General features: G+C 47.7%; 1 protein-coding gene across 1 annotated transcript in view; it reads right to left on the reverse strand.

The window, feature by feature from the left end:
* AGBL1 (ATP/GTP binding protein like 1) overlaps nucleotides 1-3,908 on the reverse strand; it is a 325,974-nt gene extending 322,066 nt beyond the window's left edge. The window contains exon 1 of the mRNA XM_025154074.3: nucleotides 3,475-3,908. The gene's annotated coding sequence lies outside the window, so the exon portion shown is untranslated. The remainder of the gene's footprint in view (nucleotides 1-3,474) is intronic.
* Nucleotides 3,909-6,099: the final 2,191 nt, after the last annotated feature.

A 6,099-nucleotide genomic window follows, 5' to 3' on the forward strand; every position in this document is an offset into this window, starting at 1 on the left:
GTTTGGTTTTAAAGCTCATCCAAACTCAACTGCTCACCTAAACCTACCACCACAGCCGCTGAAGACCAAGGTGGCCCACGCTCCTCAGCACCGTAATGCTAAACCACTCAGGCAGATTTGACTAGATTGTAAAACAGAAAACGTTTTGGCAAAGGTGCGGTGATGTTTCAACTCTATGGGCTCTTCAGTCATTCCTCTGAGTAGCAGTAACAACAGAAACTGAATGGGCAATCACGTGAGTTTTCTAATGCATGGAGGGGTTTCAGCCCACACATCTGGAAGAGCCTCATCTAGCCCTGCATCAGAAATGGGAAGGGAGTAACTGAAGGATAGCAGGAAGGAAGATTAGCTTGTTTGATTTTGAATCTCAACCTTTGACACCATTTGTAAGTAGTTAAAACAGTTGTACTGAGTTTAAATGTTTATTTGGTAGGTTGCTTTTGGGTTTGTTTTTTTTTTTTTTTTGCAGTTTTTATGGAAATGTATTTTTTTATTGTGGTTTTACCTTGCAAAAAAATAGAACTGGGAGGTTGAGTTCATCTGGGAGCACACTTGGGTGGTTTGCAAAATGTTCACCACTAGAGGACTCTACAGCAATAGTTAATTGTCTCTCCATTTTTTTTTTTTTTTTTAATATATATCCCCTCTTCCTAGATAAAGATAAAGCCAGCTCCAGAAGCCCCAGGTGCTGAGCCCTGGCCAGCTTTTGTAACAGCCTCCCACACGAGGCCAGATGGTGGTTGAACAGCTTGCCCTGCTCAACATGGAGAAGAAATGACCTCATTTTCAAGAGGACAATTCAAACGCTACACTGCAAGGAAGGAGGATGCTGAGATGCTCCTGGGCTCAACTCTGTGCTTTCTGCACTTGTTCCAGCACAGAAGAAAGGGTCTGGACTGATAGAAAATCCCTCGGCTCCCTTTGGAGCCAAAGAGGGCAGACAAGAAGGCTGTTGTACTCCCCATTCCCACTTCCTCTCTGCCTCTCACATTCAAGAGATGGCAGAAAATTGGCCACTGACAGAGGAATTAGGTTATTGGGAATGCTTTTTGTTTATTCTTTCCCCTCTGGAGCCACTCAGAAGGAAGCCCGGATCTAAAACACAGACATGAAAGCTGCAGGCAGCCAGCCAAGGCCTGCGTCTGCTCTCAGACCATGAGTGCTGGGAGCTTCACACCACACAGCAGCAGCCCTGCTGAGAGCCCCATGTGCTGCTACGTGCAGATGCACTGGGACCAGCTCTCCAGCTGTCCTTGGAAAGCTGAGACCTTGTGCTCTTCGCTATTTGCCAGACCCCTGAGACTCAACACTCACAAAGCAGCTAAATCCAAGGCCTCACTGGCAGGCTGGCCTCATTTGGCACAACCTCATGGCATGAGGACCTCTCTCTTTGGTCTTGCAACTGCATGGGCAACGAACAGCAGGAGGATGGCAGCTCTGATGCTTTGGATGCTTCTGTCTTCACCACATGAAAATAATGCTTTGTTTGCTTGGGCAGCCTCTGAGGGCAGGGTTGCCTGTCCACAGGTAAGCTGCACATAGCTTCCCTACTGTCCCTGACCCCCAGCAAGTACCCTTCCCTAAAAATCTGCTCCTGGTGCCTGTTGCCCAACATATCATGGGGAGATGCCAGGATGTGCTACCCCTTTGAAGCAGAATGGTGCTGAAGGATGAAACGTTTTAGGATCCTGTAACATTTATCTGCACTGCTCTTTCAAGTTGCTGAAAGTTGCCTTGATGCCAAGAAAACTCTTTTCCTTACTGCAGCACTAAATCACTTGTTCCAAAATGCCTTTGATCTCTGGTGATTTCTTGGCAATGTCTGGAGAGCATTGTTTGAAAACAGCAACAATTCCTGTTTCTGAACATTTTTTAGGTATAAGAGGCATGGATCGCGGCAGGGATCCAGCCATGCTCAGGTATATACTAGGCTACTGGAAATAGGGCATAAAACAGGGTCCCTATTAGCAAATGCTCAGAGGTGCACAGAACAACCCACACTGGCACATGCTGCTGGAACTCCAGCAGTTAAATGCAAAACCTCAGCACAATGGAGTTCCCCGTGGTGCTGGCCAATTTGGCAGCTGGGGTCTTGGTGTAAACTCCATGGCCTTGGGGGAAAGAGGAGGAACAGCATCCTGTGCTCTGCTTTAAGCCATCCTCATACACTGTACCTCACAGGGCACATTTTGTGGCTAAACACCTAATTGAGATGAGCCAGGCCACACTTTCCACCTTACACTTCTTTTCTTCGTTGTTGCGTGTATGCAGAGATCAATTATCCTAGGCAAGGCATACATTATCGATCTTTCTGACTATTATTCCCACTTGTGGTAGCTGCTGTAAAGATTTCGGCTACCCTTTAATCTTACCACACCTCATCAAACAGTCAGGACAGGATCTGATTGCACTGTAATGCTAGAATTGTTTGCTTTGAAATCCAAAACTGACCACGTGCAAATGAAATAAGTCTTTGCCAATTACATTTTTATTTTGAGTGGCTTGGATAGATTTCAGCACGAGGAAATTCTCTGGGTTACCCTATTGCATTATGCACTTCATCTGGACTTGGTCCAAGGAGGATTTCTGATGTCTTTCTATCTACTTCCTTGTGTTTTTCAGGATCATGTACACATGGCCATTGTCCTGGGGATGGGGAATAGTTCCCTCTGAATGCCTAATTAAGCTCCGATTAGCATTTCTTCTAGGAGCAGATGCAGCTTTTCCAGCCCAGCAAACAATGCCATCTGTTGTTCTCTTGCTGCAATTTCCATCTGAAAGTCTGCTCTGCTTCTATATTTAATTGTGAAGTTTCCTGCTGCCAAAAACGAAGGCTGTTTAAATTTGCCATTGGGTGGAAAAGGCTGAGAGGGAGGGAGATTGAATTTCTATTGTTACTGGAGGGAATACTGAGCCGGTTCAATGTGACTGACATCTCTGCAGCCTGCTCTCCTGCACAGGACCAGACCAGGTGTGAAAGCCTGTATCAAGTCTTCTACTGTATTATCTCCTTGACCTCAAGGCTACTTCTCCTGGGTCTCTTCAGTTGGGTTTTCCTAGCCTAGCTACTACCCTTCCCTAAATGTCTGAATTACAGGTGACAGCAGGTCTCCAGATTCTGGCACCTTGTAACACTGTAACACGATGGAAAGTACAGCAATAACAGCAGGGTAGCACAGTCCTAGGCTGCAGCAAATGAGAACAAGCCCAAATAGAACAGATGTAGACACAGAAACAAAGGAAGAAAAACTGCTTACCTCGAGAAGACTCCCAGTAGGTAGGGATCTCCAGCAAGATCTCCTCACCTCCACTGCCAACCCTTAAATGAGGTCTGAGAAAGGGTGGATCCTGGCTCCACCCCTTCTGGTCACTCAGATGCATTGCACACACCTGAGCTCCCCTGGGTTGGCCCTGCCCTTCCACCACATGCTCAATCACTGCGTCAGGCTGTAACTTAGCATTTTTGCTACACACCTGTAGTGCTGTGCTGTGATCTCCTCTGAAGACTTGGCATTCACAACAGGGTGAAAGGATTCACAAGCAATCTTGTCTGTGCCCCCAGGAATTGCTGAATTTGCATGGCCTCTTCAGTCCTTGACCAACTCACTTTGACTGCCAACACCGAAGCCAATTGGAGAAATGATTTTTAGGCATTTATCAACTGCTGTCTGGCTTGAAATCCACTAAACTGATTTCATATGGGCCATTTAGCAGCCATTAGCTGGTTGTGGGTGGTGGACTGCAACCACTGACCTAGGGAGGGAAGAAATAAATGCTATTGTTTAACCTCTTGAACAGCTAGATATTATAGAAGAGTTCAGTGAAAAATAGAAAATGGTGCAATATGAATTGCTGGCCAGATTTTACCCTTCCTGCCTCTTCTGTGAACATCACCTACTTAGTCATCTCCCTCAGGGATTAGATCTATGATATAAATGGATAAAAGCAGCCAGGGAATGTTGAGTAGGGTAAACCTTTGGGCTGTCTACCTTCAGGAAAGTGATGATTTAATGGGAACAGAGCAATTAGGGCTGATTTCTATAACAAGTCAGATTAAATACTTAATTTTGCAAATGTTTAAATGCTCCATCACTGATTAATGTTACGCTAAACAAAATACAGCCACGGGGTAAATGCTATTTATTTAAAACTTTGGTGTTTTTTTTTGGTTTTTTTTGTTTGTTTTTTTGTTTTTTTGTTTTTTTGTTTTTGTTTTGTTTTTCCCCCCGAATTTTAAACTATATAACCCATATTCCCTTTGGCAGGTCATGATGAGTTTTCCAATTTATTTTCAAAACACTAACTAGTTGCAGAGCGCTGTCCCCCAGCTGGCTAGCACCGCCTATGCATTATGTACATCAAGCCAAAGGCCAACAAAGGGCATGATTTGTTTAACAGTGCAAGAGAATTTCCTCAATACACTGAAACCATAACCACAGCACCAGTCCCTGAAATACCCTGAGGGATGCTGGAGGCCAGTATCATATGTAAGGAGCTCGTATTAACATTCATTCTAAATTAAGCTTCTTTTCCCTACACACGCTTAGATCTTAAATCCTCTTTAACAAGAGGTTTAAAAACGTTTTAAACTATCTGCCTAGGGTTTTGTGTTTTTATCTTCACTATAAAGCATTCCCATTATGCTCCCGCTGCCTTCTCAGATGGCTCAGCCTATCCCTCTCAGCCCTGCTACGTACCCACAACAGTGAGATCTGCTGACCACCTTTCTGCTCACCCAGCGGGGGCATGACTTGTCCTCAACGTGCAAGCGGGTGGAACTTGGCCAGGCTGCTCTATTTGGAATTACAGTCCCAGGGCTGATGATTACACTGGCAGGAGTCAGGAGTGATTGTGCTGAGATCAAGAGCTAGATGTTGATTTCTAGCACAGCTAGAAAGCCGGTGGGCGGGAGATCAGCATTATGCATTAAGTCTTAGGAGCATCTCCCCACACAGCTTTGCAGAGAGCTTTGCAGCTCCCTGTGACCAAAAGATCCAGAAGGAGGGCTGGATTCACCCACTCAACTTGCTGGGACAGGACTGTGCTTTTGTAGCAGCTCTCTGAAAGCACTTCAGAATTAAGACACAGGACCTTACATTGCTCCACAGCTCTTTCATACTCTGGAGCAGCTGGGTGGAATTCAGCAGCAAAAGGGAACAAATCAGTTTTGCCTTTTGTGTTGCTGTTAAGTAACAGCTGCACTCAGGATGCCACCACACCCACCATGCACACAAATCCCTGCTGTCTTCCTCAGCAGCTCATTAAAGTCATTAACAAGCCCCACAGCAACGTGTAGGCCCTTCAGGAGAAGCCCTGCTGGGAACTGGGAAAGCAGCAGTGCTAAGAGTGAAGCTGCAGCAGACCAAAAAGCCAGGAATTTGATACGGCCCCAGATTTCAGTGTACTTTGTTATTTACCTCCACAGCCTCTGCCAGCTGTAGCTGGGAAGCAAAGAAGGGCTGTATTTTGTATTTATTGGGATTTCAGCTCCGATCAGCCCCCACAACAGCCACCTGCTGCCTGCTCCCGTGCCCAGGTGGTATAAAAAATGCCAAGCTGGCACTTGTGCAATGCAGGAGCCTGACAGAGCTTGCTTCCATGAGGTAAAAGGCAACTCCTCAGGGCAGGCTTGCAGGTGGGCGCTGGGCTGCATCTTGCCATCCTGCAGTGACCCGGTGGTTGCAGGGCTGGAGACGGCTGAGCAGCACGCAGGGGTCGGAGCGTGAGGTGCCCGCCTGACCTGGCACGAAGGCCGCCTCAGGGACACGAGCCCAGCCTAGCACAGCCACGAGCAAAAGAGCAAAGACCAGAACCAGGCAGGGAAGCATCCCACGCCTTCCCCAGGCGGGCTTTAGGACCTCTAAGGCCTCCATAGCCCCGACTCTCCGCCCTCCCGTTGGCCGCGCCACTCCTCTTGTCCCGCCCCCAACGTGCGCCTCTCCGGAGGGGGGTGTGTGGGGAGGGACGGCCCACTCCTTACCTCACGACGAGCGCGCTCTCTGACTGGCCGCAGGCTCCGCGGGCGGCCCCGCCCCTGCCCCACGCGAGGCAGGAGGCAGCCGCCGCTTACATTGTGCCCAGGGCGCGCGCGGGGCCGGG

The sequence above is a fragment of the Gallus gallus genome, chromosome 10 (genome assembly GCF_016699485.2).
Source record: "Gallus gallus isolate bGalGal1 chromosome 10, bGalGal1.mat.broiler.GRCg7b, whole genome shotgun sequence".
Lineage (NCBI taxonomy): Eukaryota > Metazoa > Chordata > Aves > Galliformes > Phasianidae > Gallus > Gallus gallus.